Raw genomic sequence first — 24,481 nt, forward strand, 5'->3', positions numbered from 1 at the left:
ATATAAAGGCACTGATGTGTGAAACTCTCTGAGTGAGATCAATATCAGCCAATCTCCTGATTCTCTCCCAGGACTCTCCCATAAATCTGCAGCCACTGCAACAGCAAAAGGTGCAAAAGATAATTAGCACACACAGAGGGAGGCAGAGAGAGAAAGAGAGAGCGAGAGAGGGAGGGAGAGCATATGGAGAGACTTCCACATGCTTACAGGCCATGTTTAAAGTGACAGTAATCACTATCTTGATTACACTGTATGGGGATTTACATTTCCATCTGACACACGCTGTCATTCTGTGGCATAACTGCAGCACTGATCAAGCCAATTAGTTGCCGTCTAAATTTGAACAAACCTTCGTAGGCTATTCTGAGTCACTCTCAAAAAGGTCAGAAGCTGCTCCAAATTCAGAACAACACAAGAACAGGATCAGAACGAAAGCTGTACATGCTAATTCAAAGCTAAAGGTTAATGGGGGTTCTGTTGGTAAAATGACACGACAAAAACAAGAGCGTCTCCCAGACTCAGAAATGAATGTTTTATATTATCTAAAATTTCAGTCACGGTGGCTGATGTCACAACATGAACCAACATTATAGAAACATGAAACATGTCTCATGGTTTACTTCCTGTGGTCAGCTATGTTGTGGCCTTGTGCAAAGCACTTCATCACGACTCTGTTCAGATCCTGCCCTGCGGTGACACAGTCTGAGCTGGAGGGTGATGCCCAACAGATGTATCCTGATGCCCAAGTCCAACCGTACGAGCACATCTGCTCCTGCCAGTGATGGAGTTGACTGATAAGCGTGCACCGTTCCAGCAGCACTTCGAGCTGTTTCATCAAAGCGTGAATATTTAGCCTATATTTCAGAACAGCAGAAATAAACTGAGAGATCTGGGAGAGTAAACACTATATCCCAGGGGCGTTCAGCAGTGCACATGCAGATTCTCTCGATGTTCTCACAGCGTTCGTCGCTGAGATCAGTCACAAGCTGATAATCTGATGCCTCTCCAGATATGATCTGAGACACATAACAACTGCATTTTACACGCCATCATGCTGCGCTGGGAATGTGAGGGAATTTATCTTCTTACAGAGGACGCACGCATTCATAATGCCGCAGTGAAGAAGATCTGGAGTCTGTATGTAAAGCATGTCATTCTACTGTTTGGGTAGGCATGCCTGGCAAGATATATTCACAAAACTGTACTCAAGAGAGCACACCTGTCTCTGTGACAGCGCTGGCTTCTGTTAACAACAACAACATAGAAGCCAAAGTGGCCAGAAATCTGATATTTAGCCAATAAGAAACTCTGTCAATCATTTGACAGGATCAGGTTTGAGGACTTCGGGTTGGCGCATGTGTCTTTAGGGAAGAGCTCTGCCATCTGCCCTGAGCTTGACGAGACACGACGAACCGCCTGGTTGCGGTTGCTTTTGGGTTAGGGTCATTTTCTCAAGTATAACTTTGGGTTTGAGTCAGGTTTGAGTTTGTCATTAATACAAAATTATGATTATTATGGTGATTCAAATTGCAAAACTTACAGACACACATGATTAGACCAGCGTTTGCCAACCTTTTTCTGCCACGGCACACTTTTTACGACTAAAAACTTCGGTGGCACACCACCAGGGCTGGACTGGGAAGAGAAATCGGCCCGGGATTTTACTTGGCAACTGGCCCAAAAGTTGAGCGGGGGGTGTTCGCTTTTTATGCCAAAAAGTTGTTGAGCAGGAGGGGTGTTCGCTGTCGTTATCTGCATATCAAGGCGGCGTATTGTGGTCCGTTCTGCATAACACGGCAGCTCATTTTAGCTTATCGCGGCCCATTCGACACGTTTCACGGCCGACCCACCGGCCCCCTCGGTTCTCCAGATGACCAGTCCACCCCTGATCGGACCCAAAGTGCGTCGGCCAACTGGGAAAATGCCCAGTATGCCAGATTACCAGTCCAGCCTTGACACCACTATCCCACATCGGCTAACCATTGTCAATATCTTTCCTTTTCAAGAACTTTCCATGTTTTCTGTCCATCTTAGTAGCGTGTATACTTGTAATGTTACTAGTGTACGGCACAGTGGTTGGGAAACACTGGATTAGACAAGGGCTGTTCACACAAAGCGTGTTTTTGCATGCGTCTGCGTGGTTTTTCAATTGTTTTTTTTTATGAAAACACACACTGGAACGACATATTTGACCGCAGCACAGCATCTCACGGCATTTAGCATTTTCAGCACATTTTATGGTTCTGGTCATGTCGGGTCTCGGTACGGGCTTCAACTAAATGCCTTTGCAGACCTCTACTTTGGACAACCTGTGGAAATGGTCTAATTCAATAGTAGATGTTAGCAAAGCACATGAAATTACAAATGCACATTACAGCAAAATGAAAATGAAACTTTAAGAAATGTCTACCAGCAGGGATCTCTTTTACGCCAACTGTTGTGCATGTTTTACGCTTGAATTAACTCTTGGTGAAAACAAGCCACATCCAGGCATTTCTTAAAGGCACAAGAGCGATCTATCACACAGTGCAGAATGCCAAAGGCGTACAACACAAGGGTGGAACTGTGAAAACTAAAGCACGGGGCAGTCTACAGGTGTGTTAAATTCATAGAGTATGAGAGTGGAACAAACAGACAAGAGAGGCCGAGTGGCCATAGAAAACATAAAACCACCACACACAGATGGTACTTTTGCTTTTTGGGTCCTCATTTCCCTGAATAGCCATTGTTTTCCAGTCAACAAGCCATCACCTGAGCTCATAAAGCCCACATGAGGCCGAGTGTCTATCAAGTGCATTTTATCGCTCCATCAATTACACACACCATGGGTCATCTTACAGGTGAGGTGCTAATAAGCTCAAGGCTAACGTCAAAGAGTAGCCCTCCAAATTCATTGTTGCAATACAAGAAATAAAAGGAAAGGCAAATTAAGTGCCCAGATCGATTCATGTCTGTGCCACTAATCCAAATATATTTCAGTATCAATAAATCGTGAAAACAAAATAGCTGGCTGAGTCATCTCTCAAACATATTCAGCAGAGGGTTTATGTAATCGGATCTCAGATCATCAGAAACCACACAGGAAATATTAGCTGGATACTATGCCATCAATATCAGCTTCATAACTTGCTGTGAGCAGGACGTTGGACTGGTCATCTCCACAAACTGGTCATCACAAGTGTCAAAACACCATCAGTGTGATTATAAATGTCATATAACATACAGAAACCACCAAGCCTTATAATTTATCATGCCTCAGTTTCAGATGATGTGGAGATCAGTTCATAATTATTTACCACACACGCGCGCACACACACGCGCACACACACACACACTCGCACATACACACGAACACGCACACGCACACGCACACACTCACACGCACACACACACACACACACATGCACACACTCACACACACACACACACACTCTCACACACTCACACACCCACTGACATGCACACACACAAAGACAAAGATCCCCCATTTAGCCTTAACAGACTGTAGGGACAAGTGCTGTTAGCGAGCACCTATGAGGGCCGGAACGGTACACGAGGGAGTGGGTGAAGCACCACGCCCGACCGCCTTTGTCTCCCCAGTGGCGATGTTTACACACCACACCAGGTACTCATTTTAGGCTGAGTCAACCTATGGGAGGCCCGGGACCGGTTCAGATAATCGTCACTGGTGTTAGCCATGAGCGGGAATCGAACTCAGCTCGCCAGGTTCGTAGTGCAGCACGCTAACCGCTACACACACACACACACACACGTGCACACACCCACTCACACACACTCACACAGACACCCACACAAACACACACACACACACATACACAAACACACACACACATACAAAAACTCACACACACACACACACACACACTCACACACACTCACACACACACACTCACACACACACACTCACACACACAAACACACACACACATACAAAAACTCACACACACACACACACACACACACACACACACACACACACACACACACACACACACACACACACACACACACACACACACACACGCACACACACTCACACACTCACACACACACACACACACACACTCACACACATGTTGTGTTTCCATGTTTTATGGGGACTTTCCATAGACATAATGGTTTTTATACTGTACAAACTTTATATTCTATCCCCTAAACCTAACCCTACCCCTAAACCTAAACCTCAAAGAAAACTTTCTGCATTTTTAAATTTTCAAAAAACATAATTTAGTATGATTTATAAGCTGTTTTCCTCATGGGGACCGACAAAATGTCCCCACAAGGTCTAAAATTTCGGGTTTTACTATCCTTATGGGGACATTTGGTCCCCACGAAGTGATAAATACACGCTCACACACACACACACACACACACACACACACACACACACACACACACACACACACACACACACACACACACACACACACACACACACACACACACACACACACACACACTCACACACACTCACACACACACACACAAACACACACACACATACAAAAACTCACACACACACACACACACACACTCACACACACTCACACACACACACACACACACACACTTTCAAAACATGATATTCAAGAACTGACTGTTCACTTGCTGACTAATATATCCCACCCTTTGACAGGTGCCATTGTAACGAGATCATCAATGTTATTCACTTCACCTGTCAGTGGTTTTAATGTTGTGGCTGATCAGTGTATATCGGAGAGTATTCAGACACAAATATGTCAGTAGTTTGAGATTGTAGGTTGAGCAACTGGAAGCAATTCTCTAATTGGTGGATCTTTCTCTTCAGATCATGGGTAGTGAAGTTATTCACCAGAAACCGGACTACTGAGAACATATACAGCATATACAGTGTGTATATATATTATTTAAGTTGAAATAATGTGGACTGATGGCTTCAACAGAAGCATATACCATAGATGTAGGTCTGTTTAAAGAATTAAAATAAATCACCTATGGATAAAATGAATGGGGTGTTTTCTTCCAGAACCTGGCTGTCGTGCTCCATAGTAATATCATTGAAAGTGAGGCACAGTCTGGTTTACCTGATCTCAGCTCAAGCTGCATAATTCTGTTATCTCTTCACCAGAAATGAAGTCCCAATTCCACAGTCCTCTCTTCCCCGAGCAAATCTCTCTTTGTCCTGACTTCACGGCGAGGAGAAATGAAAGCAGAACTCAGTAAGCTGTCAAACATTACATGGAGGGCGTAAGACATCTGCTGCTACTCCAAAGGCTCAAGGAGCTCCTCAAGAGTAAATCCATATAAAATACAGACGGGCACAGCGAGTGGCATCTCATAATGGCCAGAGAGACTGCTAATTATGCCAACAGCCAATCCCTTTAGTGATCCATTTTTACCGAGCCAACCTACTTGACCACTCGCATGTTTAAACATGCGATTCTGGGTGAAATTCTCCATGGAGGCTCGGGTTCCTGGGCTCTACCATCTCTCAGGACCTGAAGTGGGACACCCACATAGACTCCATTGTGAAGAAGGCTCAGCAGAGGAAGTTCAACCTGCCAATGGAGCAGGTAGAATCACTCTGGACCCCACACACCCTGCCCGCTCCCGCTTTGAACTGTTGCCCATTGGCTGGCACTACAGAGCATTGAGCACCAGGGCACCTGGGCACAAGAACAGTTTTTACCCTCAGGCCATTTACCACATGAACAATTAAACTGCCTTCAGGACCACCGAAGCACCACCGTCTTTCAAATCTGTGATTTCGGTTTTGCCGTTGAGTATAATGCTGAGGAACAAAAAATGGTAAACAAAAAAATGACTGTGTGTGAGCATTGTTTTATGCATGATGCCTACTCAAATGGAAACACTTCCAACATGGCTGCACATCTGCGGCACCATCACCCAGCGCTCTCACTGTCTGAAAGCAGGACAGGTGATACAGTCACGCTGATTCCTTCCAGCATACATACTCAAATGGTTCAGAGAGACACAAAAAAATAACAAAGGCAGTGGGGGTGTTCATTGCCAAAGATTTGCAGCCGTTTCGGTGATTGGAGATATGGGCTTTCGCCACCTTATGAAAGCGCTCTATCCGCGTTACAGACTGCACTTTTGGCACTTTCAGCGCCTAGGTAATTCCCGACCTCCAGGGCTGGACTGGTAATCTGGCATACTGGCATTTTCCCGGTGGGCCGACGCACTTTAGGGCCGATCAGGGGCGGGCTGGCCATCGGGAGAACTGAGCGGTCCGGTGGTGCGGCCGCGATAAGCATGCAGAACGGACCACAAAACAGCACCACGATATGCAGAAAAGGACAGCGAACACCCCCCATCCTAAACATTTTAAATTCTACCCACGTTTATTTTAATCACTATTACAGTGAGGCCACAACACTTAACATTACATGACTCTAATGGGATAACATTGCTTACAGTGTTGACCGGCATTGCCACAAAGCTACAAAGTAAAAAATGTGAACACACATATTGTTTATGTCTTGTATAGAGATGTAACGGTATGATACTATCACGGTTATCGGTATGCAAGGGGGTTAAGATGGGCAAGGAGGAGGCGAGAACCGGCTTGTCAATATAAATAATAATTTAATGAAAACTTAAACCAAAACACACGAACACACATGATGGACATGCCCGTAATTCTCTCTCTCTCGAACCGTCGTCACCGGCCGCCTTTATCCCTCGCGTGCCTCATCAGGCTGATTGGGGACCGGGCGTGCAACATTCTAGTCCGGAATTCTAGTCCCCCCTCCGCTCCACACAGTATTATCACCGTATTGTTAAAATGGGCTGAAAATGTACAAAAAGGACCGATACACACACTGAAATAATTTAAACAGGTTTTATATTTGAAAATAAACAAACAACAAATAAAATGAGTAAACAAGGGAATATCAAATTAAATATAATAATAATTATTAAGGGTCAAGCCTCGAAGGGGCGATAGACCCCTATTGTTTTCATTAGTTTTCCTGTTATTATTATTATTATTCTGCTCGAGTCTATGGATGAACCACTTGTGGGAAAGTTATGAAATTTGGCACAAAGATAGAGGACAGTCTGATCTGTTACCACAACAAATTTGACGTCTCTACTTCAAACCCTCTAGCGCCACCAACTGCCCAAACATGGACACACGTTTATGTTAAAAACTTTTGAACCGTGAGTCCTAGAAACTAAATTATTTTTTTCTCTGATTCCTTGACTCATGATGATCCATATGACGATTATGAACATTTGTACATTTTCTGAAAAACTGACTGACTGATTGTCTGATTATCTGACTAACTGACTGACTGTCTGTCTGTCTGACTGACTGAGTGTCTGACTGACTGATTGTCTGACTGACTGATTGTCTGATTGACTGACTGACTGACTGATTGCCCGACTGACTGACTGACTGTCTGACTGTCTGACTGACTGACTGATTGTCTGATTGTCTGACTGACTGATTGTCTGATTGACTGACTGACTGACTGATTGCCCGACTGACTGACTGACTGTCTGACTGTCTGACTGACTGACTGATTGACTGACTGACTGACTGATTGCCCGACTGACTGACTGACTGTCTGACTGTCTGACTGACTGACTGATTGTCTGACTGACTGATTGTCTGATTATCTGACTGACTGATTGTCTGACTAACTCACTGATTGTCTGATTGTCTGACTGACTGATTGTCTGATTATCTGACTGACTGATTGACTCACCCACTCTGACTGTCTGACTCACTGACTGTCTGACTGACTCACTGACTGTCTGACTGACTGACTGTCTGACTGACTGATTGTCTGACTGACTGACTGACTGATTGTCTGACTGACTGACTGACTGACTCACTCACTCACTGACTGTCTGACTGATTGTCTGACTTACTGTCTGACTCACTGACTGTCTGACTGACTCACTGACTGTCTGACTGACTGACTGATTGTCCGACTGACTGACTGACTGTCTGACTCACTGACTGTCTGACTGTCTGACTGACTGACTGATTGTCTGATTGTCTGACTGACTGATTGTCTGATTATCTGACTGACTGATTGTCTGATTGTCTGACTGACTGACTGACTGATTGTCCGACTGACTGACTGACTGACTGTCTGACTCACTGACTGTCTGACCGACTGACTGTCTGACCGACTGACTGTGTGACTGACTGACTGACTGATTGTCTGACTGACTGACAGACTGACTGTCTGACCGACTGACTGTGTGACTGTCTGACTGACTGATTGTCTGACTGTCTGTCTGACTGACTGACTGATTGTCTGATTGACTGACTGACTGATTGTTAATGATTGATTGATTGTCTGACTGACTGACTGACTCACTGACTGTCTGACTGACTCACTGATTGTCTGACTGACTGACTCACTGACTGGTTGTCTGACTGACTGATTGTCAGCCTGACTGACTGTCTGACTCACTGACTGTCTGACTGACTGACTGACTGACTGACTGACTGTCTGACTGACTGATTGTCTGACTGACTGACTGACTCACTCACTGACTGTCTGACTGATTGTCTGACTGACTGACTGACTGATTGTCTGACTGACTGACTGACTGACTGACTCACTCACTCACTGACTGTCTGACTGATTGTCTGACTGACTGTCTGACTCACTGACTGTCTGACTGACTCACTGACTGTCTGACTGACTGACTGACTGACTGACTGACTGACTGTCTGACTGACTGACTGTCTGACTGACTGATTGTCTGACTGACTGACTGACTCACTGACTGACTGACTGACCGATTGATTGATTGTGGAATTCAATATTATGCAACAAATGTTGTTGATTGAGCTTTACTTTTACATAATTGAACCCGGACTATTCCTTTAAGGAAGTAGAAATAACAAGGAATAAAAGTAAAATAAATTCATATAACTGCTGTAACTGAAGGTTTTTAAGATACAACTGTAATGAGACTCATCACTGAAAACAAAGGGATTAGTAAAACTAAAATATGATGGCGATGGGAATTGTGGATGTGCATATCCTGAAATTTATGTTTAAAATATACAAATAAATAAAAAATAAGGATCTTAAATGTAGGCTTTATGTAGGCATTATGTAAAATATAATGTTACATTTTCATTATATTCATTTGGATTTAAATATGACCACTATATTTTCTTGACTGGTTTTGTGAAATCAACCTAATAAAAAATCAATAAATAATTATTAATAATAATAATAATCCCAGAATGCTAAATTTTTCTCAATAAAAGGCTGTTTATAAACTAAAGAAATGATCTGCCGTGTGACAGTAAACTCCTCTTTCTTCCCATTTAACTTCCTTTTTAACATCCTGTGGGGAGTCACCAATTCCCTTCAAATCCACACTAATAAATCAAAAGGGAGCCAATAACTAAAATGTGAATTTTGTCCAACAATTTCTGTGATATACAGTATAGTGTCTGTTTCTCTGCTGATTCAATTAGAGATTATGACTAGCGTGGTTACTAGCATGGAGACAATATGCTTCAGCAGGTAAACCACATATGGTAATTATACACCCAGAACACAAGTGTCTCGAAGGAGCTTATGCGGTGCCATTGTCACGCACACACACACACACACACACACACACACACACACACACACACACACACACACACACACACACACACACACACACACACACACACACGCACACACACACGCACACACACGCACACACACACACACACACACAGTGGTAAAAGGCTGTGTAATCTGGCTTACAGAGAACAATAAGCTCCACACCTGATCCATGTTGTCTTGACTGATCAGGTCTGATTGCAGACGTTCACCAAATGCCCAGTGGGTTACAGCTACGGTGCACCTGTGCTAGAGTTTCCAAGTCTCTAGATTTACATGCATTGTCATAGGCACTAACAAGCACACATGCTGTCTTGAAGCTGTAACCAAAAAACCTGCTATACAATTATCTGTATGTAATGAATGCTGCTAATAAGACAAAGCTGGCACTGAGACGGTAGGTCCAATCACATAGCAACAGGTTAACAACCACACAGAACACCCTAGCAATGCACTGCAGCATTACGTTTGGCATGGGTAAGCATCACTCATTTTATGAGAAAATTAAAAATAATTGCAATTGTACTTTAAGCATTGGCACACATTGCATCAGATTTCAGCGGGGTGAAGTACACCTTGCACTGTTTTAATGAGCCGGCTGAGTCTAATTCCATTCAGCGGGTTTGCTGCTCTATGTCAACCTTCATCAAGCTGACAAGGAGGGTTACAGAAAGCATGTGATCAAGCAAAGGCCGTCTGTCTGCTTACACTAACACCAATGCCTCAGGGCATTAAATACAGATTTGCTCTTAATAGCGGATTCATTCTTACAGGAGGAACTCTTGTATCTCAACGTGTAGCACGAGAATAAAGGAGGTCATGATTCAGGAAAATGTAATGCCAGTATGTCAGCACTGCATTCCTGATGTAAACACCAAAATGATGCATGAGACCAAGTGCCTCCAATTATCAGTCTGCTAGTGCGTATCTGGGTTACTCGTTCCTCAAAATAGCAGAAAAGAGAAATGGCTTCATCTCGCAGGACATGAGCCCTTGACATGCACTGTCTGTCACCCAGACTGGAACAGAGATTTGATTCATAACGTGGAACTTTTAAAGCACTTTAACTTTGAAATACACAGAGGACTCTTATTTTGTAATGTACGTGTACGAACTCTTTAAGACTTTTGTTGTATCAGTCTTTTTATGACCTTACATTTTGGAAAACTGAATTTAAGACATTTTAAGACCTTTTAAGGATCCGAAAATGTGTTTTGCTGTGATGATTAATTATACAGGACAATGTGAGAACATAGAAGAAATCACTGAACGCAACTTGTGACATTAGCGAGCACGTATGACATATCACACTCTTGAAGTAAAAAGATGGACAATCCCTTCGTGTTTCGTAACTTCATTTGTTCATCTGGAAAATATGTTCCGAAACACACACACACACCTCAATACAACTTTTTAGTGATCCTAAAAGTTCCGATGCTTCCTATAATGATGTTGTATTAAAACACGGACAATAATCATGAGCTTCAAAGTGAAATAAAATGGATTAGCCTATATTAGCAAATACTTGTGCAGGATGGGAACCGTTTCTTCTTCCGCTCATCTTAACATAACATCTCAACGGACAAGCGTTTGTGACGTCACAAGACTCGCTCAAACACGAGGGATCTGTGCATTGTAGAGGTAATGACAGAAACTCAGAGGAACAGCTTCTGGTGTGTAGTCTAGGGCTTATAGACGTCGTATGCCCTCCTATCAGTTTTAGGATTTTGCACATGCCCACATGAAATAACTGATGATACGTGTGGCCGCCAGAATAACGAACATTTGACCAGGAACTTTTTCTAATATCTAATAACGTGATGCCGCAGCACCGCTGAGTGAATTGTGTTTTATTATTATTATTATTTTAATAATGTACAGAGATTCTCTCTAAATGCGCTCGGAGATGCACTGGCGAGACAGACAGTCGGACTGAGCTGATCCACCAATCAGAACGTTCATTTCAGACGCGATTAGATATTAACCAATCATATCGTCCGTTTTAGTAAGGGGCGGGGCATTTCCAGCATCTGATGCACAAGCATCCCTGGAGAAACTATAATTTGCACTTCATATTTATTTCCCTGCTAAATGTAAATATATGTATATACATTTAAATGTAACTGGCTGAACCCATGGTTTTACTGCAGTAATATTGTAGTAGTAATTATGCTTAATTGTGTGGTAACTATGGTTTAACTAAATCCCATTGTTAAGCTGTGGTTACTGTAGTGAAATGGTTAATTTCTGTAAGGGTAAACAAAACAGAAGTCTAATAATTGTCTGTTTGGGCTTAAAAATGATGACTTGAATAATGACTAAAAATATTATTTTAAATGACCCATTTTATCCCAAGAAATCGCAAAAAAATACATTTAACAGAAGTATCTGTATTGGAATCGTATCGACGTTATTGGACTTGAAATGATTGGCATCGGATCGAAAAGAAAATAAGTGGCATCACCCATCCCTACAGTACAACTGATGATGTGGTTGGGCAAAAGAAAACACAATCCCCTCATGATTTTTGGGAGAACTATCCCTTTCACAAATGTTTGTTCTTCAAAACCTTCATTCATTGTTTCTTTTAATCATCGTGGTAGCGCATGCCGCTGGCAATGCAAAGGTTTAGCTTATGGGCTACATTCCTAGGGAATGCATGAACTGATCAAATGTACTGCACTAATGCACTTTGAATAAAACTACCAAATGCATATATGTATGCAAATGTAACTGCTGATTCTATAAGTCCTGTTTACTAAAGCTAATGTCCAAACTAAGCACGGATAACCCAAGAACCCTAAAAAAACAAACTGCGTTTCCACTTCCTGCAGCTTCAGATTGAAGATTTCACTCTCAGGACTTCAAATGATTATTTAACCAGACATTCCCTGCAGTGCCGTGCAAAAGCTTTGCAGTGCCATTAAAGATGCACTGGACTGAAATATTCAAAGCACATCTGACAGGAGCTCGACAAGGTGTTTCTGTCATCTGTCCTCCAGATATTACATGCTCAGAAGAACATGTGCCAGGTTACGGTGTTCCTCACACATCTACTTCCTGCTGATGAAGAAGCTTCACCTTTGCCTCCAGAGTGATCCGTGAGACTTGGAGACGTTTTAATGTGCCGTGAGGCGGATGGCCACTTGGGACGAGCTTTTGGGATCTTACGTCTTGCGTGCACAGGAGCAAAAGCTTCAAAGATTGATATTAATACGTCAATTCACACGTTAGACCGTGTATTGACTTTTCATTGCAGTCGCCGTTCCTGAAGCTTCTCTGGTTACGGACGCCCGGCCAGCTGTCCTGACATTTCAGGAGAATGGCTTCATAAATGGCTACTGCTCCAATTATCCGAGCCCACTGCGGCTGCCTATGTTTAGATCAGTTCCTGACATTCTGTCGGTCCTTCGGACACTGGTAATTCATTTGTGTAGCTTTAGTGTCACAAAATAACAACAGCACAGTTGGTGAAAGGGCAATGTTGCTCCAATTAGCCCCATCCAGCAACATTGGCTAAATCAATAAGGCAAATTTGGAACGGGATTGGATCTGTTTATCCAACCAATGGAAGACTGGTTGAGTGTTCGAGAAAAAGGTCATTTTTGCCTTTCCATTTTTAGAAATTACCCCCGTCACCTATAACTAACAAAAGTCCTTTCGACTCTTAATCGAATTAATCACATGGCATGCCAAATAATTATTCAAATGTCTTTGCTGAGAAAGAACCCCAAACAAAGATGATTCAATACGGATAATACATAATTATGAAAATGATTATAAATATAATAATTCAGATTGAAACATATTGCTTCATCATGGCAGATGACTCAGACTGATCTCACAGTGAAATCAGAAACAGTATGTTGACTTTCCTTTAGCAACAATCGGTCTGCGCTTACCGAAATGTGAAATACTGCCCCCAGTGGCAAAAGCGGGAAGTGCTGTCGAACGTATGGGCACGTATGAGCTCCGTTTTCTGTAATGTCCACGTAGGGGCGCCAAAAGGGAGTTGTGAAGACAGTTGTTTTAAGCTTTCTAGGATGTACAGTGAAAAAGAATGTGCCCCCTCCCCTCCCAACACAAACCCCCAAAACTAAACCTAACTATCGGTAGATTCAAAATGTAATAATAGAGCAAACTCTGAATAACGCTCGTCAGTGATTATGCAAACACAGTTACTTCCTGATTTCCACGTGGGATCTGAACACGGGACTCCAACGCTGTTGACGCAAAAATGTCTGATGAGTCGACGTGGGTACTGGAACTCTCTGAAACAACATGTCGGCATTGAGTAAATCATTTTAAGCAAAGCAAAGCGAAAAATGGCTTTATGTATAGTGTTCGTTTTATTCCCATATCACTGAACAAGCCAACAGTCGAGAGCAATCCAAGTTTCAATCTGTCCTGTTCTCACAGGACATGTTCTTCTGTTCATCTTTGAGATATTTTTAATTGTTGTCTTATATATATATATATATATATATATATATATATATATATATATATATATATATATATACACTCACCTAAAGGATTATTAGGAACACTGATTGATTCAACAAGGTGCTGAAAGCATTCTTTAGAAATGTTGGCCCATATTGATAGGATAGCATCTTGCAGTTGATGGAGATTTGTGGGATGCACATCCAGGGCACGAAGCTCCCGTTCCACCACATCCCAAAGATGCTCTATTGGGTTGAGATCTGGTGACTGTGGGGGCCATTTTAGTACAGTGAACTCATTGTCATGTTCAAGAAACCAATTTGAAATGATTCAAGCTTTGTGACATGGTGCATTATCCTGCTGGAAGTAGCCATCAGAGGATGGGTACATGGTGGCCATAAAGGGATGGACATGGTCAGAAACAATGCTCAGGTAGGCCGTGGCATTTAAACGATGCCCAATTGGCACTAAGGGGCCTAAAGTGTGCCAAGAAAACATCCCCCACACCATTACACCACCACCAGCAGCCTGCACAGTGGTAACAAGGCATGATGGATCCATGTTCTCATTCTGTTTACGCCAAATTCTGACTCTACCATCTGAATGTCTCAACAGAAATCGAGACTCATCAGACCAGGCAACATTTTTCCAGTCTTCAACTGTCCAATTTTGGTGAGCTCTTGCAAATTGTAGCCTCTTTTTCCTATTTGTAGTGGAGTATGAGTGGTACCCGGTGGGGTCTTCTGCTGTTGTAGCCCATCCGCCTCAAGGTTGTGCGTGTTGTGGCTTCACAAATGCTTTGCTGCATACCTCGGTTGTAACGAGTGGTTATTTCAGGCAAAGTTGCTCTTCTATCAGCTTGAATCAGTCGGCCCATTCTCCTCTGACCTCTAGCATCAACAAGGCATTTTCAGCCCACAGGACTGCCGCGATACTGGATGTTTTTCCTTTTCACACCATTCTTTGTAAACCCTAGAAATGGTTGTGCGTGAAAATCCCAGTAACTGAGCAGATTGTGAAATACTCAGACCGGCCCGTCTGGCACCAACAACCATGCCACGCTTAAAATGGCTTAAATCACCTTTCTTTCCCATTCTGACATTCAGTTTGGAGTTCAGGAGATTGTCTTGACCAGGACCACACCCCTAAATGCATTGAAGCAACTGCCATGTGATTGGTTGATTAGATAATTGTATTAATGAGAAATTGAACAGGTGTTCCTAATAATCCTTTAGGTGAGTGTATATATGTGTGTGTGTGTGTGTGTGTGTGTGTGTGTGTGTGTGTGTGAGATGCTTTAATAAGCGTCAGTGCCTCGGTGGTGTTCAGCATCATAAACACCTCTCAGAAGAAAACTAGCCAATGGCTTCAAGTGTATCACGTGTCCCTTCTACTGGTCATTAGCATGAGCGGTTATCACCATAGCAAAATAATGCCAAAAGGGTCCAAAGAGCACAACATATTCACAAAAGTTGTAATAGGCAATATTTGGTAAATTACAATATATCAGCTGTGTGAAGATGTTTTCGAGAGTTGTTATTTTGTGTGTGTCAAGAAGTGTTGCGGTCTTGTTTCACAGTAATTAAAGAACACGTTTATTTGTGGGTTTGTGTTCCTATAATAGCTGAAGAAATAAGCACCAGTGGGCAGTGCTCACGACACAAGAGATTTAATATTTTGCATAAACAAAATTAATTCTATAATTAGGACCCTTTTGTCATTGTGACATTTTCAGGACAATGAATCACATTTTACCCTCCAATTCTCATTACTGTAAATGTTTGACATGTTCTTCTCTCGTAACATTGTAACAATTATCCTCACGATTGTAATAAGTTACTGTATCATAGTATACAATACTGATATACATATATATAAATGAATTAACTGAAGGCAGTACATCAAATCATAATGTGATCATGATGTCTAAATACTTGAAAATGAGTTTGTGTTTCTTCAACTTTGGACACTTTCACGTCCCAAACTGTATCTTTTACTTGTTATATGAAGGTCTCATTCAAACCGAACTGGAAACTGTTTACCAGGCCTTCATCATTTATTTATTTCGTTTTCTTTTCAAATGTATTTTACGTATGGATTTGACTGTTTTAGTCTTCAGACCCAGACTTTCAATATTAGACTTTGAAAATACATTATAAACATACTAAATCACAATCGGCCGATACGCGTCTTAAATCCGTGATCGTGCCTAGATTTAAGCTGCGTTCACACTGCCAGTGACTTTGTCGCTGCAGGTCACTAGTGGCTGGTGGTTAGGTCGCTAGTGGGCATTCCCACTACTGGTTGCCTAGTAACGTGACATTCACAGATGCCATTGCATTACTGTTGACAGCGAAACATTTTGGAGGGAAAAGACTATATATAAATGGAATCAGTACATGAAATGCTTTATATCAAAGATGAACGAGAAACAAGGCGTGCTCTTTGCCAAAGCGGCTGTTTATCTGAGGCGAAAACGCAAACGCCGTCTGTCTGGGTCCACAAAACCATTCAATCTCTGAGTACCACCGGCTGGTGCAGGAGCTGCGGCTGGATAAAGAACCGTTCCAGCAGTACTTCAGGCTTGACAGGACCCAGTTTGATGAGCTGCTGCAGAGGGTGAGTCCCCTGATCTTTCCATTACTGCAGGAGCTGAGAGAGAGAGAAGGATCACGTGAGCTCTACCGTCTGCTCTCCTATTGGCTGTCACTCCCGTAAGTCGTTAAACTTGTCTCAACTTTGTCGCGTCGCTGGACACGCCCACATCTGGTCACCGGATGTCGCAGGAAGTCGCCAGCTCTCATTGAAAATGAATGGGATGGTGTCATTGTCTCGCGCGGTGCCGCTGGCAGTGTGAACGCAGCTTTAGGGCCGTATGCAGGAATCATACATGCACTGTTCCTCTAATGAATGAGTGATTTCTCAGTTCTTGAATCGTGACAGAATGGCCAATGGAGGGTGAGATGTTAGCACAAATGTAAAATTTCAGACATGATGTCATTTCGATGAACATGCCGGTGTAAGAATTACACGTGTATGAATAGTCATTTGCCCATTATCTACAGTCGTTATGGGCGTTATTGGGACTGGTTGCACAGTGAACAGGAAGAGGATATAGAGGCTGCTAACAGGTTTAAAAACAAATTCAACAACAAATAAACATGACGTTGTGACGATCAGACGTTGTGTTGAGTGATAGAGAGTGTTTGAGCGATCATGAGCACTTTTAGCTTTACTCTCTTTAACACGAGCGCTCTCCGTGTCAAAGACGTCAATATCTCATCATCAGTCACTCATCCCAATTTAAATCACATTAATGTTGCTCACAATACCTCTAATAATAAATATAACTGTTTAACATTCAATAACGACACCGCGTCTTCATGCATTTGCTTAATAAGGAGAGTGGTGGTGGCGTAGTGGGTTAAAGCACATAACTGGTAATCAGAAGGTTGCTGGTTCGATTCCCACAGCCACCACCATTGTGTCCTTGAGTAAGACACTTAACTCCAGGTTGCTCCGGGGGGATTGTCCCTGTAATAAGTGCTCTGTATAATACATTGGTACTCAGAAGGTTGCTGGTTCGATCCCCACAGTCACCACCATTGTGTCCTTGAGTAAAACACTTAACTCCAGGTTGCTCCGGGGGGGTTGTCCCTGTAATAAGTGCACTGTAAGTCCCTTTGGATTTTATATGTGAGTAAATATAAATGCTAGCTGCACTACGTTAAATGCATTAAGCTGAAGACATCTTTAGTTACTTTGTTTACTTGGTTATTTTTGTAAACAAACAGTAAAACAGTCTGCAGCTCTATTAGGAGGCGAATACAAGTATCGGATCGGGACTCGGTATTACATATCAGATCCGGGGCCAAAAAAGCTGATCGGGACATCCCTAAACCGTACTAATTATTGATAATCAATTGAATAAAAGTGTGAGTGCAGAGCATGAAATATGAGACAAAACAATGAAACATCAAGGGAAATATCAGTCCTGAGCAGAAGATTTAGCCAAATAATGCAAAATGTGCATATTATTATACATATGATTTAATTGTGTGTATTTGGGATACAAACATTATTTAGGGGTGTAAAATGAGCTTAACTGTCCTGAAAGAAATGCCACAGTGCTTAACACTGACGATTAAATGAATTCTTATAAGACAATTGTGTTTTAATAACACTTTATGATATTAATGTACAGTACATTGGTCATTTTTAAAGTGCTTTATATATAAACGTGAACTTGAAATATTGCATGATTTCCACAGCAAGCGATTGCTTTCAAACAATGACTCCTGCAGTTAAATGTGTGGCATCTGCCTTATATGCAGTAAAACTATATGATCCATTTTTCATGGGTTAAAGCACAGGCTTGGATAGGGAGTCGAAATTGATGCACGACGCCTTGTTAAAGACCTTGCTCTCTCAATAGCTGCTTTAGATGCTGCGGAAAACCTCCAGCTCCTTCAGAAGCACCGAGTGATAAACATAAAAGTCCATCATTTGTGAAGTGCAGAAATCTACAAACCATAACGTCGTTTTATGAAGGGCTTTATTGATCGTGCATAAATTAGATTTGTAGTGAATTGATAAGACAGCGGAATGCCAGCGCTCAGGGTCATTTGACAAACCAAAATAGCTCCGATCATGTCATAGAGTCAATGTTTCCTACATATTCTCAAGGCCACTCGAGTTCTTGAAGAAAAGCCCATTCTGGTACAGTCCCATGCATATGCAAACACTCGATCTCACATAACTGGAACATTCAACCTCCAGACTCGATTGAACAAATGACAATCACTTTGATTGATGTGAGCTTTAAAGTGTGGACAATTTAGAAAGTCAGCAGCTAATCGTCTAATGCGATTGCCCCACTTACCCTAAAGAGTGAGGATTCATTCAGGCCATTTGGCCTCTCATTCCATTCAGCTTCCCATTCGCAAAACATCCCAATCAGGATGTGAGTTGTGGCGAGGAACGATTCTTTGGCTGTATATGATAATAAATCAATGACCTCCACTATAATGATTTGGACATTCATAACGTCCTCATTACTCAAGACTGACAGCGTTGTGTCCGGATTGTTTGGAGAAGATCCATATACAGAATGCAAACATGCAGTTTGGACCCAAATCCATTCTCATTCTGACAGCGAAATCTCTCCAGACTGCACATAAGATGACAGAGTGGCCCTGATCAATAATCTGAGCAGCAACCTGCCCCCTGAATGCATGATGCCCCTGAGGGCCAAAGCCCGTGCCCTGGGTCCAGCGCATTCATTTTTACTCTGAGAACTAAAGGGGATCCAACCAGGAAAATCGTATCCAGGTCTTTATGGGCTTTATGGTCTTGGCTGGAGTGCAGTCACATCTAATAGATCCAATTGAGTTTGATGCCCAAGGGATCTGAAGTGTAGAATCTGTTAATGTCAGATCCTTAAATGGGTCCACTGGAGCAGGGGGTTTCAACCCTTTTGATGCCAAGGACCTTTAGATATGATTCCCTTTGCAAAACAGTTAAAGGATGGGCAAGGAGGAAGCGAGAACCGGCTTTTCAATATTTACATTTACATTTATGCATTTGGCAGATGCTTTTATCCAAAGCGACTTACAGTGCAATTATTACAGGGACAATCCCCCCGGAGCAACCTGGAGTTAAGTGCCTTACTCAAGGACACAATGGTGGTGGCCGTGGGGTTCGAACCAAGGACCTTCTAATTAACAGCCCTGTGCTTTAGCCACTACGCCACCACCACTCCACAATATAAATAATAGTTTAATGATAAACTTAAAAGAAGACACAAACAAACACATGACGTACGTGTCCGTTAACGATCTCTCTCTCCCGCACGATCCCCTGCAGTCGACCTTTATACCTCAGAGGCTTGATTAGCCTAATACGGGACCGGGTGTTTAGGATCACGACCCGGCCCCGCCCTCCGCCCTGCCACACCCTTTCTAAAATATAAAGGTAGCTATATATAGTTGGATGTCCAAAGATCCATTTGCACTGTGTAAGAAAAACCGAGTGATATTATAAAGACAACATGTTTGCAAAAAACAGTGGAGGCTTAGTGTGATAAAGTGCTTAACTGGTAATCAGGAGGTTGCTAGTTCAATCCCCACAGTCACCACCATTGTGTCCTTGAGTAAGCCACTTAACTCCAGGTTGCTCCGGGGGGATTGTCCCTGTAATAAGTGCATTGTAAGTCATTTAAGCGTCTGCTAAATGTATAAATGTAAAATACAATAATTGGAGGCCTCGGGGAAGACCCAGGATTAGGTGGAGAGATTACATCTCCACACTGGCCTGGGAACGCCTCGGGGTCCCCCAGTCAGAGCTGGTTAATGTGGCTCGATAGGGAAGTTTGAGGCCCCCTGCTGGAGCTGCTGCCCCGTGACCCCACTTCAGATAAGCGGTTGAAGATGGATGGACAGCAATAATTGGCGTTAATAATTGTCACTGTACTAGTCGAAAGATAATTAGCCTAATTAGCCATTACTTGCCTTGAAATGAAAACGTTTGGACTCTAAGTTCCTTGAACTTATTTATCTTAAATATTCATAGACTTACGATTTGTCAGGGATAATATACAGTCAGAGATGATTCCCATGTGAGGTCCTTCTGTCATTACTCTAGAAGCAGAACCCTCGCAGCATGATCGAAAAGAAGGCTTTACATTCCCCTAGGGCCTTTGGAGAGACAATCCTAAACTGCATTCCCCATGCTGTCAATGCCCCATTAAGCATCCTCTTCCCGTTAATTAAACAGCAAAACGGTAACCAAGCAAGAGCCGGTGTCACATCCAAGCACCGAGTGAAAGGCACAAGCAAGGAGAGTCTAGCGAGACCTGATTTGTCGGCATTTATTTCCTGCATAATTAGCTTACGGGTGACAGGGGAACTGACGGGGGCATGCTACTCTTGCAATCTGCATTCATTCACAGGTGAAGATTAGCATTGATTCTTCTGCCAAGAGTAGAGCTGAGGTGCTGGATGGTCAAAATTTCACTGCTCAAGAATGACTTTGAAGAAGCCACTAATCCTGGTCCTGATCTTTGACTTTTATTTAAATTGGTCCTCAGAGGTGCTGTGATGTCACTATCTGTAAATATATCTTGATCCTGGTCTTGTTCAAGTGAAGCATGTCTGATACTCAAATGAAAGCGGTTTGTTTTGTCCCCCAGGGAAAGTAGGCTATATTAATATTTGCCCCAAACTGCTATGCTGCGCATTTAATCCTGCTATTTATAGCACTACATAAAAGTCAATAAGAGCGCTCGCATTATGACACATTTGGTGTTCCACAGAGCTTTACGTGTGTCCTGAATGTGCATTCATAAGGTAATTACACTAAGGATGATAAATGATACATGTTCTGTAAATTATGGAATAGCAAACAATCTTAAAGAGAGTATTCTCATTATCACCATCATTTCATTTTGTATGCCTAGAAATGCTAATGTATACCAATGCTAGTGCGTTCTTACCAATGTTAGCAGCTGGAGCTGTATATGCACTATATTTATGAAATAATCATATAGAAAAGATGATTAACAGCTGACACAAGCATCAGAAGATTTTGACAATTAGGTTAAATGATATCTGTTATACAGTTTCCTACACTATTCGCCTTGTTATGTAAGATATTTGAACTTTATATGGACTTCTATGCAGAATAAAGATGAAATAAAACTGTTACATCAACTGAAATGTTTCTTAAGGAGTAATGGAGATATTTCAGAAGCCCTTCAGTGTGAATTCATCTTTAATTGGGTCAGGAACTGTTCTAAATAAGAGGCTGAGGTGAAGGGAAAGGGGGCATAAAAAAACTGCCGCTCTGGGCACACACACACACACACACACACACACAAACAGATACACACACACACATGCGCACACCCACACCCACACACACACACGCACACTCACTCTCCCACTCACACACACACACTCACAGATACACACACACACACACTCACACACACACACACACACACACACACACTCATAAAACACTCACACACACACACACATAGATACAGACACTGACGCACACAGATACACACACACGCGCACACCCACACGCACACTCTCTCCCACTCACACACACACACTGACACACATGCACGCACACACACACACACTCACTGATACACGCATACACACTGACACATACACACACACACACACACACAAACACGCGCACACCCACACTGAAAAACACACTCACACACACTAAAACACACACACACACACACACACACACACACACACACACACACACACTCTCTCTCTCTCTCTCACACACGCACACACACACACACACACACACACACACACACTGACACACTGACACTCACACACAGACACAAGCACACACTCACACTGACACACACATATAATAAAATTTAAAAATGAAACATTTTTAAATAAAAATGGAAACGGGTCAAAATTATTTTGTGGTAGTTCGTATGTATTTAATGTAAATGTAAGTAATGAAGGGCTGTGTGGAACTTATTCTACTACACAATGTCGGACCCCCCAGAGCGAAACATCCCAACTGATCAAACACATCCCAGAGCTAATGAGCCCCTCCTGAGATGCAGGAGAGGTGCAGGAAATCGAAGGTCTTGCAGACGTGCTTATTGAGACATGCAGAAAACCAAGACGCTGAGTGAATTTAGTTCAAGCAGGAAAGTGGTAAACAACTTCATTAGATGCTCGTACGGGGAATAATTACATTGTAGATTATAGATATGTAAATTCAGTTTCCACCCGTTCAAACAGAAGTTCTTGGGATCAGCAATGGAATTATTACAGGTACTAGTGAACATGATCATTTACACACTTTCAAGAGACCTCAAATGTGATTTTTGACGTCATATTGGATTGCATACTTAAACACGGTGGCTTCAAAATTCACATTTGAGGAATGAAAGTGTGTCATTTATGTTGCAGAACAAAACATTCAAGTATCGTCAAGTAATGTTCACTACAGACCTTATTTTACTCTTAAATTAAAACCCCCATTATAAAAACCCATGAGAAATCCAGAGTACTGTCCCAGCTGTACTCGACCAGGACTTTCATTCAACGCCTCCCTTCCCCTCCAAAAGTACCTTAAAAATGCTGCTCTGTGAGATTTGTAGATTTTGCACCTGTCTAAATCAACATTTCAAACTCCAACATATAATCCCAGGTGATTAAATAAATGGGAATCCTAATCTTCTGTTATTTTGGACCAAATGGCAGATAAATCCCCTACAATCCCTCGAGTGTACCTCAGAATTCCTCAGTACCTGAGTGGTGGTGGCGTAGTGGCTAAAGCACATAACTGGTAATCAGAAGGTCACAGGTTCTAACCCCACAGTCACCACCACTGTGTCCTTGAGTAAGACACTTAACTCCAGGTTGCTCCGGGGGGATTGTCCCTGTAATAAGTGCACTGTATAATACATTGGTACTCAGAAGGTTGCTGGTTCGATCCCCACAATCACCACCACTGTGTCCTTGAGTAAGACACTTAACTCCAGGTTGCTCCGGGGGGATTGTCCCTGTAATAAGTGCACTGTATAATACATTGGTACTCAGAAGGTTGCTGGTTCGATCCCCACAGTCACCACCACTGTGTCCTTGAGTAAGACACTTAACTCCAGGTTGCTCCGGGGGGATTGTCCCTGTAATAAGTGCACTGTATAATACATTGGTACTCAGAAGGTTGCTGGTTCGATCCCCACAGTCACCACCATTGTGTCCTTGAGTAAGACACTTAACTCCAGGTTGCTCCGGGGATTGTCCCTGTAATAATTGCACTGTAAGTCACTTTGGATAAAAGCGTCTGCCAAATGCATAAATGTAAATGTAAATGTAATTCAGAAACGTGAGTGCACACGCTGGCGGTGAATAAAGAGCACTGCACACACATTTACTGCAATCTGTCGAGGCGGCACTGTTATTGATGTAATGAAATGATGCCATGCATTCAGTCACAGAATGTGGAGGGGCATCATGCTGTAGTGTTTCATACCGGCAGAAGATGATAACGGGAAGAGAAAGAGGACTAACAACACAGAGCCTGTGATATATTCAGGGCTGCTGCTGGCCAGATTGATGCCCTACTGATGCCCTACGAAGAGTTTCTGGTGGATGGGCTCGCGTGGCAGTACTGAATATATTCATGTGAAAAATGAATCGGAAGATATAGATAAATTATATCATCTGATCTGTAATAAATGAGGTTGTAACAAATCTATAGAGCTTGTTTGAATCAGAGAGGCTGTTGATGGCAGAAGGTCGCCCAATCGAAAAATTTGCATTTTATTCCTTTCCATAATTACATTAACAGCCGAGTCCTTCAAGAGCAAGGATCATTCAGGACTTGTCAGTTTACTGACTTCTCTGGACATGCTC

The 24,481-nt window shown here is 42.5% G+C and overlaps 1 protein-coding gene and 1 long non-coding RNA gene across 6 annotated transcripts in view; one reads left to right on the forward strand and one right to left on the reverse strand.

Annotated features, from left to right (window-relative positions):
* LOC127622782 (uncharacterized) overlaps nt 1-24,481 on the forward strand; it is a 157,349-nt gene that overhangs the window by 112,222 nt on the left and 20,646 nt on the right. For 3 of the 4 annotated variants that reach the window (XR_007968011.1, XR_007968013.1, XR_007968010.1), the window contains exon 2: nt 23,605-23,788. This is a non-coding gene — a long non-coding RNA (uncharacterized LOC127622782). Of the gene's footprint in view, nt 1-17,531; nt 17,580-23,604; nt 23,789-24,481 lie in introns of those variants that run through there. The other variant, XR_007968012.1, reaches the window with a different exon arrangement.
* LOC127622763 (tetraspanin-9-like) overlaps nt 1-24,481 on the reverse strand; it is a 130,428-nt gene that overhangs the window by 97,921 nt on the left and 8,026 nt on the right. The gene's annotated exons all lie outside the window — the stretch shown is intronic.

Source organism: Xyrauchen texanus, chromosome 29 (genome assembly GCF_025860055.1).
Source record: "Xyrauchen texanus isolate HMW12.3.18 chromosome 29, RBS_HiC_50CHRs, whole genome shotgun sequence".
Lineage (NCBI taxonomy): Eukaryota > Metazoa > Chordata > Actinopteri > Cypriniformes > Catostomidae > Xyrauchen > Xyrauchen texanus.